The following is a 13,333-nucleotide window of genomic DNA, read 5'->3' as shown; positions in this document are numbered from 1 at the left end:
GAACCTGTTTGCCTAAAGAAATCTTATAAGGAAGCTCAAGAGAGAAAAACAGATTTACAAAAAGACAAAAAAAAAAAAAAAAGCTGGCGTGTATTGGGTGACATCAAGGAAAGGACCCAACGCCCCCTGGCAGCCCCCACGACCTCCCCCTCCACCCCACCTCCCACCTGGGCCCCTACGGCCCTGTGCCTCTGCGCCTACCCTCAAACACCCTCTGAGTTGCAGGAGAGTGGGCTTTGAAACAGTGATTCGTTCAGAAATTGTTTCCTGTACTCGCTTCTCCCGTACCCAGGACCAAGCGAAAGTGTGACAGTTCCCATAAGTTTTGCTGACAAGACCCTACTGTGTGATGAGTCAGGGGCAATGTCATGAGCAGAGCCAGCCAGCCCCACCGAGCTCGCAGTCCGGCTCAACCCCTGGACCCGTCATGGCTGCCTGTCTCCCCCCGAGGCCACACTCTCCCAGACTCACAGACTTCCACACCCCACCCCCCCCCCCACCAGCTACCACCACCACCGCCATCACTTCGCCTGCAGCCCCGGGGGTGGAGGACCGGCCTGGAACGGCACAGGACCAGTGCAGATGGACTGGCCGGGATGCAGAGGCCTCGGCCGCGCAGTTACCTCTTCGCCACACTTTTCCTTAAAAAGCTTCTTCTACTGGTTTCAAATCCACAGCAGCGAGACCCTATGGCCCATTCAAGGAAGCAGGTCCAGCAGCTCACGCCCCTTTGTAGGCCACTCTGATTCCCTTCACCAGGAGGAAGGGATGCCTGCGGGGTCACCTGGTTTGGCGTGCTCTGCCTGGTGCCCCCACCCCCGCCAGGCGCCACTCGGCTTGTGGGGCCCACAGTCAGGGGGTCACTCCTCTCAGGCCATCTGAGGCCCCGCCTGGCTCAGCAGGTTCTATCCCCGGGCTTAAGGCCCAGTACCGCACGCCGGTCCCTGCCCCTCTGCCCCCTCCTGGAAAGTACCAACACAGAACGTCAGGTCCCAAAGGGCCAAGGTGATCTTTTCGAGAAGAGCGTGACAGGGCAAGGACATACAGGGCACTGGGTGGGAGCCCAGGTGTCCGACCTCCAGCCCTCTGGCCCCACCCAGCATGATGATGGGTGGGCGGTGTCTGCCCACTGTGTCCCCAAGAAACACAGACACCGAATCAGATCAGGACAGGTCTCTGGCCAAGACCCCAAATCAGGGCTGAAAACCAGCTCTGGGGCAGCACACCAGCTGCCAGACTGGTTCACAGCACCATGTCCTCCTCTCCCACATGCTCTCCCCAGAAGGAATTCAGGGGAAACCCATGGTGGACAAGGGGACAAGGGCATGGTCACCAGGAGCTGGGGGAAGACTGGAGGGTCAGCCTGAGCATCATCATTTATTAGCTCTGCAATCCCTACCAAGTTCTCCAGCCTCATGGCCTCAGTTTGCCCATCTGTGAAATGGGTAAAACTCCTGCTCCCAGCAAGCAGCAGCATGGCTTAAAGACTAGAAGACAATCTGGCACACAGCATAGTCTCCCTGCCTTAGCCACTGGGGATACATCCCAAGACCCCCAGGGGACGCACTGAACACTATGCACACCGTTCTCCTGTATACACACACCCGTGTCAAAGGCACAGTATGAACAACAATACCTCCTAATAAAATAGAGTGATTCTAACAACATACTGTAACAAAAGCTACGTGACTGCGGGCTCCCTGTCTCTCGAAGGATTTTACTGTGCCGAGCTCACCCTTCCTGGAAGGCTGTGAGGGGACGTGCCCACAGAACCAGATGGAGTGAGGGGAACGATGTAGGTATGTGTCATGGTGGTAGGCTACTGTCAACCTTCTGAGGACATGTCAGAGGGAGGGTCACTTGCTTCTGACCTTGGTTGACCCCGGGGAGCCGAAACCATGGATAAGGGGGTGGCTGCTTGGCTAATCAGTGCATTCCCCCTTCCTGGTGGCCTCAGAGATCCAGGGACATCTGTGAGGACACACCCTGGGTTTTATACACTATGAGTCCCCGAATCAACCCAGCAAGGAGGGGAAGCTCACGAAGTTCAGCAAGCACCACGTGGGTTTCCTGCGATCAGACCCAGGGTACCACCATGGGGGTCTTCCTTCCATTAGCAACGTCGGTGAATGAGTAACGAGGGCCCAAGGGCAGCTGGGCGAGTACCTTTCCAGTTCAGCAGACTCAGGAGACAGTTAGCAATTAAGCTGGACCTCCTGGGTTCCAAAGGAAGCCAAGACTGACATCTGCCCAGAGAAGGGAAGACCATGACCCTGGGGATCTGGAAGGGCAGCGGGCTGAGAGGTATGCTGGGTCATGTGAGGCCCAGAAAATGGTTAACCAGTCACGGGGACCAGGAAGGGACATTCAGAGCCTGTGACTCTCAAAAGCCTTGATGCAGCAGCAGCAGCCCTGGCCAAGGAGTCAGCAGGGCATGGAAAGCCTGCCACCCTGCTGCCATGTGACCTTGACCAAGCCATTCAGCCCCTCTCTGGGGGCCTCGGCTTCCCCACCTGCAAAACAGGCTGTGTGTGCTCTAGGGACCTCACATGGTCCATGAGAAAAGCGGGGTCGAGGGCTGCTGAGACGGGAACGTGCTTTACCCAAAGACAACAAAGGTCCTGCCCATCTCTGTCCTGCCCGGATCCACCCAGCCCGGCCCAAGGGGCCACAGACACGCCATGACAAACAGCACAGGGACGACGTCTCCGGTGTTTACTGGACCCTGAGTTCCATACCGCCTCGGAGCTTCTCAGGACCCAGAGGCAGGCACCGTCATGTCCAGCATGTGACAGGGAAACTGAGACACAGAGCAGTGAAGAAATGTGCCCCAAGTCACCTGGCCTCAAGCTAGCCCAGGTTCAAGCAACCTTTCAGGAGAAAGTGGACTATGCAGCTGGCTTGGTCTATACATACACACATACTGGGCGCCCACCCTTCGTCCAGGTGGGATGTTCTAAGGACAAGCTGCCTGTGACCAGGGGGCTTTTCCTGTGGGGGTCAGCTCAGGGAGTCACGTGCTTCCCCTCCACTTTGCACAGTCCCGCAGGGCCCCCACACATAGGCTCAGGCTCTGGACAGAGTCCCCGTGCTAGACTTTCTTACTCTCCCTCATAATGCCCAGAAAGGCATTTGTTTTTAGCTCTCTTCCACGTTTTTTGTTTTTTTGGTGTTTTTTTGAGTAGGTTCCACGCCCAACATGGCACCCAATGTGGGCCTCAAACTCACCACTATGAGATCAAGACTGAGCCAAGGTCAAGAGTCAGACACTTAACGGAGCCACCCAGGTGCCCGCAAGGTGCTTTCAGCACTTTCAACACTTGGAGAAAGTGTTCATCGCCTTGTTCTATTTGTGCCTCATGGAGGTCCCCGGCAGAAGGTGGGTATCATCAGCCCAGCTTCCAGATGGGTAACCCGAGGCACAAAAGCAAAGGCCCACATGACTTCCGAAAGGCCGAGACCCACTCCTTCGACATGGGTGCACGCATGGAAAGCAGGGGCGGACAGACGGCATCCTCCTGGTCACCTCTAGCAGAGCAGAGGGATAAAGGCAGACCAGGAGGCTTTGTTGACAAGCTTGCATCGATTGTGATCGTCAGCAACTGGCCCAGATTTTGTTCCCTCCATAACACGCCCGGTTTCAAAGCCACATGAAAGTGGTGTTCTTTCCAGCACACTGGGCTCTTTATGGAACAGAACTGAAAAGGGGGGAGCAGGGGATGGGGTGGAAATCAATGTGTGCTGCTGCTGTTTGACATAGCAACTTTTCCTGGATACTGCAATCCCCAAAGGTTCCAGAACAGCCCCACATCCGTATGAACCTCAAGGAAAGCAGCCTTGGGGTATGCCTTGGTACCCCTGCCTTACTGTAAATACATGCTGTGTTTCTATTTTGGCCAAGGAGATTGTGATGTCAAGCTGTAAGGCAGTTCATGGTTCTCTCTAGATCTTTTGAAACTCAAGGCTCTGGGGAGAGTGAAGAAGTTGGTGGTCTTAAATGGGCATGTTTTTCTTATGTAATTGAGCTAGTAAACAATATGGAAGAACCTAGAAGAACTGGACTTTCAAGAAAGTCCCCCAGTTTAGGGGAACGGAAGTCAAGAACAGGGTTCTCAAAGTCAATAGAATGGTACAAATGCCATGCAGAGGGGACATCAGACTAGAAATTCCTGGAGGGTCCCCTTCCTGCTTTGCATGTGGCCTGCTCGGCAGCATTCAAGGAACTGCCTGATGCCAAAAGAAAGAAAAAGGAATCTTCCAAAAGGCGGCTAACCCCAGCTTACAGGGCCGGAGCTAAAATGGGACGGCCTGTGTTCAACCAGAGCACAGAACTAGCCAGGGGGTCGGGGACACAGAGCAGGAAGAGGGAAGGGTTGGCAATCCATCACCACCCACCCCCTCTCTGTAACATGACCCGGGGATCTTCCTGAAGCTTCTCAGTGGAGTCTTGGCAGCCTGATCCATTGTTTGGCAGAGAGAAGACCATCCGAGAGGATAAGCAGAATAATGCTAAGTCTGAAGGAGGACACTGGTGGGATTCAAGGATTCGTCTGCGAATCTGCAGGACAAGCATGAGCTACCCTAGCTGGTCTGTGAGATAGCAAAAGCCCACAAACAGAGCCAGTGTTGGCACAGGACATGGAAATAGATTCCTCCTACAAAACCCTTTGTCCCAGAGATGGGATGGTTGCCACGTTGACAGGATCCTTGCTCAAAATGGTCTCGCTGTTTCCACACTCTGGATGGTCTTCCAATCTTTCCTACACAGGATGGCCCAAGTTACCTGCTTCATGAACAGAGGGTTTCTTCTGACCAACGGTAACTGAGTGCCTACTAAGTGCCAGGCCCTCAGGGTCCACAGGAATAGAGACTCAGTCCAGAATGATCCAAGGAGGGCACACACACCAGCATGCCAGCCAGGAAGGGAAAGCCAGGGAGAGCTTCCTGGAGAAAGGTGGCCAGTTCAGTGCCTGGAAAGGAGAGAGGAGAGGAGGCCAGAGTTCCCAGCTGGGAGTCCTCAGAACTGTGGACCTTTGGGTAGTGCCCAAAGAGCTGCAGAGAATCTTCTCAAAGCCAAGAGAGTGGAGCTGGGACTGAGAGGGGGACAGCCGGGCGCTATGGTCCCCATCTACCCCTTCAAGGAAGGCTGCACATGGGTGTAAGATTCACACTTGTATTGAGGGTTCCACAGATTTAAGAAAAGAAAAACTATAAAATAAAAGATGGAACCCCTGAACAGGCCATTCAAGGCCCGCAGACACTAAGGAGCCTCATCTCCCACCACCTCAGCTGGACTGGAAAAGCCCAGACACAGAGCCTGCGCAGACCTTCCCCAAGGGGAGCACATCCCACCTCTCAGAAGACCCACCTCCAGCAGCAAACCTGGGCTGGCACGGCAGGAGGCCAAGAGAGTTATCAGAGAACTCACCTCCACCTCTGCGGCACACACTGCCTTCCGCCCATCTCTTGTCTCCAAACGGAAGGAGAAAGAAAAGGAGAAAGGCAAGGCCTGGGATCAGGGAGGCAGGAACCGCCATGCATGAAATGGGCTCGTGAAATGAGTCCAGGAAACCAAGTTCATGCTTCAAAGACAGGTCCAGAAGGGTCTGGAGGACCTTGACACTGGAGGGGAAGGTCCAGCGTGGTCCACCTAGAACAGGACCCCACTCACTTGATTATAGACAAGCAAATCATCTGCCCGTGCCTCAGTTTACGGACCTGAGAAATGGCAAGAATGTCACCTATCTCGGTGGAATGAGGTGATGAGCTGAAACCACAAGGCTCCCTGGCCAGGTAAGAGGGGCTTACGGAGCACCGGGGTGTGCAGCCACAGAAGTATGGGCTGCTCTGGCCTCTCCTTTCCTTTCCCTCTCCCCAGTCATTCTGGAGCAGATGGCCTCAACTCCACCAGTCTCCAGGACACCCCACCCCTAATCCAGCCCAGGCAGCTTCGAAATGGTGCAGATTCCCGGCCCCTCCCAGACTTACTGGGCCTGGAAATCTGCATTTCAGACAATGTTCGCATTACATTTTTACGCAGTCCGCATCAGCTTAGCTCTTTTGGAAGAACTTCAAGAAGCAAAACGTGAGTTCAGCCCCTGCAGGCACTTTCACCAGCAGGGGTAAGCTTAGGACAAAAGTCCCTGAAACTGATCGCCAAGGAAATGCCTTGAGAAATGTAATCTGTGGGAATCACTGACAGCAAACACCTACATGGTGTTCCCATGTGCCAGGCACTGTTCTCTGCTCTTTCGGCGGATTAATTCATTAATATTTACATGTCCCCGTGAGACAGTGTCTGTTATTCGCATTTTACTGGAGAGGAAACTGAGGCACAGCACTCCTCATCACATCTTTGGACTTTTCTTTCATTCCGGTTTTTTCCCGTCATCCCAACATGCTGTCATGAAAAGGAACAAAGGCTTAGGTGTCTGCCTCTCTGGGTTCAAAGCCTGGCTCTCCCACCTTTGGCCACGTGGCCACCGGCCAATCTCTCCAACTGTCTCAGCCTCACTGTTCCCATCTACTCAGTGGAGCCAGTACAGATCAGGCAGTGCTCTGGCCAGGATGACAGGGGACAGAGGGATGCAGCAGCTGACTAGGAAGAAGACTGTCCTGCCCCTCCCTGCCCTCTCCTAGCCAGAGTCTTAGATGCTGACTCATCATCCTGGCTTCCTTTCTGAGGCACAGGGACTTTGAGTCACGCCTTGGATGGGATTCTTCCTTGGGAGCTGGGTCCCAAGGAAGAACGGCAGCTTCGGGCCACCAAAAACACACAACACAACCCTTCTTCCCCATCCGTGCCAAGGTGAGGCCGGGAGCTTTCTGTGAGCCTGGTGGACGGAGCCCCCAGCTCTGTTCAGATCGAAGCGCAACCTGGAGGGGGCAGCCGGAATCCAGTCAACCGTCCCTCGGCAGGGCTGCTGCTCCTCCTGCTCATTGGACTGATTCTGCTAAGTTCTCAAGAACATGTGACTGACACTAAATAAATAAATAATCACCCCCTTCCGCCTGGAAAGTTTCCTCACCAAGAAAATGCAGTGGAGACCCAATGTCTGCTATGGGAGGGGCAACGAACAAGACCAAGAACCCTTTTCACCACCTTCAATAGCGACCGGAGGGTTCTGGAGGGCCAAGTTCCAGCTCTGGCTCAGACTTGGCAAGCCATACCTTGTCTCTGGGCCTCAGTTTCCCTCTGTAAAATGGGAAGACGCAGGATCAGGAACATGTGTGAGTTCCTGATTCCATCCCAAATTATCAGACCAACCGTTGGTAGTCTCGGATTTGCTTTTTGCTCCGGGAGACCCCTGCTCTGGGGAGGGAAGATCCCAACAGGTGCTGGAAGGTCTCCCTGGAACGCCAAGTCAAACACCACCACCCCGAAGGTCAACTGTCTGCTTGGGACTCCACCCAAGAGATTACAGGGGAATGGGGCAGAGGGAAGGAGCCACTCAATTCATTCAAAGCAAGTATTTGAACTCCTGGGCCAGGTACCAGGTTACAGGGCAGGTCTAGGGAAGCCTTCCAACTCACCCTCTTGTGGGGGACGAGGCCCCACAAAACGAAAACATCACAGGTCAGGGGACACCCTGGGTTTCACTGCTTACACCAGGGCACTCTCCCTCGGACAGTTCCCCATCACTTCCTGATCACCTCTACCTCCCTGTACCTTGGACCCCCACCCCGGGCCACACCAGCACTTGCCCTCTTCGCCTGCATTTCTCCCCCTGAAAGGGGTGAGCCCCTTGAAGGCAGGGACTGGAACTTGCACTCTCTCTACCTTGCTTATTTCAATTCGTATCTGTGAAAGTCAGTAAAAACCCAGCATTTTCGGTACAGGAGGAGGGGCTGGTGGGCTTGTCTTCCAACTGCATTTTCACAGCAAGGGCAATTTGTATTTCGGTATTTGGTTCATTTGAAGTGGCTGAGAACGTTAAGTATGGCCGATGGACATCACAACGAGCATAATGCTCTCCTGTGTGGCCAAGGGCTGAGCTCTCTTTGAATCTTCAACCTTTTCCCAGTAACTTAAAGGGAGCACAGAACTGAAGGGCCTGGAACACGTGAAGATCTGAGCTGGAACCTTCCCCAACAGATTTCCCTCCCGCACTGGCTGCCAGGCACCTCCCCTTCCAGCCACATATGGGTGCAGCACGGACCCACAGGGACGTCTGACAACACAGCCCACAGAGTGGCTGGGGTGGGGGTGGGGGGTGTCAGGAGACGGTGAAGGGAAAGACTCACTAAATCCCAGCTTCAGCCACTAAAGTGACAGAGGTGGTGACAGCGCCTTTCCCCCCAGCCCACCACTCCCTACACGCCCTGCCCTCCCCGCCCCAGGCTGAATCAGAGACCGCGGATCTCCCAGGAACATCGGAGTAATTCCAGCTGTTCTTCCCTCAGGAGGACAGGAGAGGCGGGTCCCCGGAGGCAGGGGGACCGGGCCAGGGAGGTGGGCGGAGGCGAAAATGACACCACTCGCAGCCTTGGCCGGCGCTGGGCCGTCCCTTGCCCACAAGACCCCACTGGACCAGGCCACCTCTTCGGTGCCGCCACAGCGCCAACCCCGGGCCACCTCGGGGGACGCACCCTGCCCAGCGGTACTGGCCGACACTCGCTCCTGCGCGTCTGGCACGCACTGTGACACACTCAGACCCTCCCTCCCAACCCCCCCCCCCGCACACACGCACGCACACAACCCACCCTGGCTTCGAGGCTGAATCGGCCCCCGCCCCTCAGATGCACATCGGTTCAGAGCTCAGTCTGGAAACCGGACACACCCACGGCCCTTTCTCCAGCCTCAGCTCGCCGCTCTCCCCTACTCACCTCCTTTCCACACGCGCGCGCTGAAACCCTCCTTCCCCAGACACCCCACTCCGAGAATACACCCCACCCCAACACGCGCGCGCGCGCACACGCACTCCCCCAGGCCCTCCTCCGGCTGCCACTTCCAGTGCGCTCTCAGGCCTGCGGCGCCAGCTGGGACTCCGGGTGGCTTTGGGAAGCGCCACGAAGGTGTGCCCCGGCCGACTCTCCAACCCTCCCCGGAACCCAAGATCCCACTTTCCCAGCTGGGGGAAGGTGAACCGGGACCCGTTTTGTTTTTTCCTCCTCTGCGCTCATCGAAACCCACCCCCGATTCCAGCGGCGGCCCCGCCCCAAAGCCCCTCCGCGCGCCCGCGCCGCAGGGTCGCCACACACTTGCAGCTCTGGGGGCCACAAAGGGCGGTCCAGAAGCCGCAGCTCCACGCACGGGCCATCGATCCCTCCCTGCCCGGCACGAGGAGGGTGTCGGGCTTACCTAAGGTATAGAGAGAAAGGCAAAAGGAGCCGGAGCGGGGCCGGAGGCGCGGCGGCGAGCGAGCGCGGAGCAGAGCGGCGAGGACGGGCGTGCGCTCCCTAGTCCACGCTGGGAGCCCGACGGGGTTTGTTTATGCCCGGGCGGCGGGCGACTTTATAGGCGCCGCGGCCCCGCCCCGCGCTCGCCCCGCCCCGGCCTTCCGGAACCCGCACACCGCGGGGACACACCCCTTGCCGCTCCCTCCTCCCCGGCGCTCTTCCCGCTCCCGCCAGCTCGCGGGGCCGGGCCGGGCCGAGGCAAAGCGCGGCGGGCGCCCGCGGGAGCCGCCGCCTGTTGCGCAAGCCTTTGTAGGGGCGCGGCGGGGAGGGGCCTCCGAGCTCCGGCTGCGGTTCGGCTGCGCGGTCGCCTTCCTCCCCCGGAAGGCCAAGGCCTCAGCGTGTGCAGTGGGCGTGTGCCCTGGGGATGAGTCCGTGTGCTCGCGCGTGAGCATGTGCTGTGTGTCTCTGTGTGACCCAAGGGCCCCATCTCGGTCTCAGAGTTTCTTGAGTCCCATCGCGCCACGCCCTGACATCCCTGGTGGGCGACTCCCTACTTCCTCCAAGTCTCAAGATCTTAGCTCCCCAGCCCGATTTAACTGCCTTCCGGGGGTGAGTCCTTGACATCCCAGCGAGCAGCTCCCAGCGACTCTCACTTCATGCCCCTTTCTTGTTGCATCATCTCTCCGCTGAAATCCTCGCTCCCACTGAATCTCGTTCATTTTGTTCACCCCATCCGCTCGCCCCTCCCCTCCCCAGCTCTAAGCCCACCCGTGCTAGTACTTTCCCTTCCCTGGCCTTCTGCCCTCCCCCAGGAGCCCGGGCTGGGACGATCCTCACCCCTCAGTCTTCTGCTTCCCAGAACTTGTCCAGAGCACCCTTTGCACTGTTAGCTGCCCTTCTCTGCAGCCTTGTTTTGTTTAAAGATGACCTGGTGTTCTCAACCCACACTGTGTATTAGAATTCCCAGAGGAATTTTTTTTAGAGGGTACCTACCAGGGGTCCTAGGATGGACCCTAGGCCAGTGGTATCAGAACCTCAGGGACTGCAGAGGAGGAATTGGGGTGTTTTAAAAGCTCTCTATGTGGCTCAAATGTGCAGCCGGGTGAGAACCACTGCACTTGAGGAAGACCTCGTCACTGTCCCTAAGGCCCCGGCAGGCCTTGTACTGGCGGACTCAAGGGCCCTTCCCCCACCCTCCCTTTTCTGGCTAATGACAAACCTGTTCCCTGCAGCAGCCCATGCTTTGCTCAAGGCAAGGGACCTGAATCTCTGTGCAGCCCATTTACCTCCACAGGCCCTGACATTTACTTTTCCTGTCATTCCACAAATATTTATTGATCCTCTACAATGAGCCCGGTTCTGTGCTCAGTCACTGGGAAAAGGACTGAAGAGGCAAAGTCCTTCCCCTCAGGAGCACAGCGTAGAAGACTGAGTCTCTCTTTCCCCATCCACACAACAAGAAGGCTACACCGAACTCATTCATTCCATACCTGGATTAAGTGCCTACCCTGTCCAGGAACCATCCTAGACACTAAGGACACGGTCATGAACAGAAAGTTCACCTCCTCCAGAGCCAGCCTGTGATCTGAAGACCCTCCCTGATCTGGAGTCCTTTACCCCCCTCACGTAAATCCATTTCCCCTTACCTCCTGTTTTTGAGCACCTCTGGTTTATTACCTGCCAAAGATACAGTCAAGTTCAAAACTACGGAGGAAGCTGCCTCCTCCTTCAACAACAAATTGAAACGCTAGCATGTGGGCCAAAGAAGGGCATTTTGCCAAGAGAGGCCATTTCAAGATTCTCCTTTGAGGAAGTCTTTGGGGCAGAGCACACAGAGCAGCCCAGACCTGCAGCCAGAGGCCTCAAAGCCGCTCTATAGGAGCCCCAACTTTCCAGAAGACAGTGAGCAGAAAACATATCCCAGCACAGGGGAGGGAAGGTGCCCAAGAAAAAGAAGAATTGTAACCACAGAGGAGTAGAATTTAAGAGAGCAGCAGTGTTCTAAAACCAGGTTGAGATGAGATGGGTACAGGGTTCAAATCCACTTGGAGATGTTCTAAGGAAAGTGCCACTGGACCCCACATCCCCTCTGCCGCAGGTCCACAACAGCCAATTTCTCCTCCCGCTGTGCTGTGTTGTTTCTTCCACTGAGCCCCGGATGAAACCACATTCTTGTACCCAAGGTGGCCACTATTGAGGAAAGACTGACTTTGGCACAACTCGGATGCACATGCCTGTAAAAGATGTCTGTCCTCCAGACCGACCCTGGGAGCTGAGAGCCGCCCACCACACCCCCGCATCCCCCAGCCCAGACCTGCTGAGGCAGCAAAAAGCACCTAGAGCCAAATGTGGGTGCAATTGAATTGAGCTGTTTAAATTATTTCTTTTTCTCTCTGGTCAGCAATAGAATTAGATTTGCTTAGTAAATGAGTGTGCACTGCAAATCCATCACGGGATGAGATCGGAGTTTCTGGACTCATGGCCTCTGGAAATTTCTATCTAGCAATACCCTAGATTTGATTATAGACTATCTTGACTAAAAAGACCATAGGATTCATCTAGTCCCAACCTTCTGGCTTGGAATGCATGGGTACTCGAGGTTGAGAGAGACCCAAGAGAAAGCTGGAGTTCTTCTCCTGATTCCAACACTGAGGAGCTGGTGGTAGCTGGGGCAGTTATCACACCTCTCTGCACATCTGTCCCCCCCACATGCACCTGGAGCAAATGGGTGACAGAGGCCACTAGGCCTTCCCACCACAACTCAGGAGCCCGAGGCTGTGGTCCCATATTTTCTTCCGGTTGAGATGAGACTATGTCTCATCTCCCAGCCAGCATCTCCCAGCTCCAATCCTGCCCCCACCCCCACCCCCCCGCCATCCTCCGGAATCCACATCTACCTCCTTTCTGGATCATTCTAATCAACAAATACACATTCACTGCAATTCATGACCCATCCTATGACCCCAGCTGCCCTCCGGTGACGGTAGCCCTATTCCTCTCCCCCTCCTTCCTCCACCAAAGTACGCTAACTAGGTGTCTCTACACATCTTTCCATGCTCTATGCCCCCTTCCTTTCACTTTTAATTATTTAATTTATCAAGTTCCTGGACAAATAATTCTGCCAACCTTGTTAGGAAGAACAATTGCCTTCCTGACCCTCCCCACCTCACTTGCTCTGCACCCAAGGGCAAGGGCTTGGGTTTCCTGTCTCAGCCTCATCATCAAAAACAAAAACAAGGGTGCCTGGGTGGCTCAGTTGGTTAAGCAGCTGCCTTCGGCTCAGGTCTTGATCCTGGAGTCCCAGGATTGAGTCCCACACCGGGCTCCCTGCTCAGCGGGGAGTCTGCTTCTCCCTCTGACCCTCCCCCTTCTCATGCTCTCTCTCTCTCTCATTCTCTCTCTCAAATAAATAGATAAAATCTTTAAAAAACAAACAAGCAAAAAAACAAACAAAAACAAAAACCCAAAAAACACATAGTAATAGCGTTAACTCTCCCAGGGTCACTATGAGAAATACACAAGCTAACACATGTAAAGCGCCCAGAAACAACGTGTGGCACATAAGGAACTCTTGTTCTTGATAAAATGTTAGCGGCCATCATCATCATTATCGCATTTGTCATCGCAGCCCGTCTTCCCTGGCATCTCGCATGGTACCCAATTCATACCGAAATCCAGTAAGCATTGGTTGAGTAAGTGAGCGGATCCAAGTGCTTCTCTCCCAGTTCTCCCTACCTTGTGCAGACTTGCTTGGACTTTGTTGGGAGGGGAAGGGAGGTTTCGCCTAGCTTTGGGAGTCCACGTGGGAGGACCTCCATGCGTGGACCTGTGTAAATTCTCCCAGGGCTCTGAGAGCAAGCCTACCCTATAAAATCCAGCTGCGAGCAATGGGAAGAGGTGCACAGGAACAATTCCACTGGAGGCTGGATGTTAGCCTATGCTCAGAGCTCATAATAATCCTTTACTCTGAATAGACAAAGAGATGTACAACTTT

General features: G+C 55.2%; 1 protein-coding gene across 1 annotated transcript in view; it reads right to left on the bottom strand.

Annotated features, from left to right (window-relative positions):
- Window positions 1–9,473, bottom strand: part of NDRG1 (N-myc downstream regulated 1) — a 53,033-nt gene extending 43,560 nt beyond the window's left edge. Inside the window, exon 1 of the mRNA XM_080799907.1 lies at window positions 9,302–9,473. The gene's annotated coding sequence lies outside the window, so the exon portion shown is untranslated. The remainder of the gene's footprint in view (window positions 1–9,301) is intronic.
- Window positions 9,474–13,333: the final 3,860 nt, after the last annotated feature.

Source organism: Martes martes (assembly GCF_963455335.1).
Source record: "Martes martes genome assembly, chromosome: 4".
Lineage (NCBI taxonomy): Eukaryota > Metazoa > Chordata > Mammalia > Carnivora > Mustelidae > Martes > Martes martes.
This window is presented reverse-complemented; position numbering and strand designations above follow the sequence as displayed.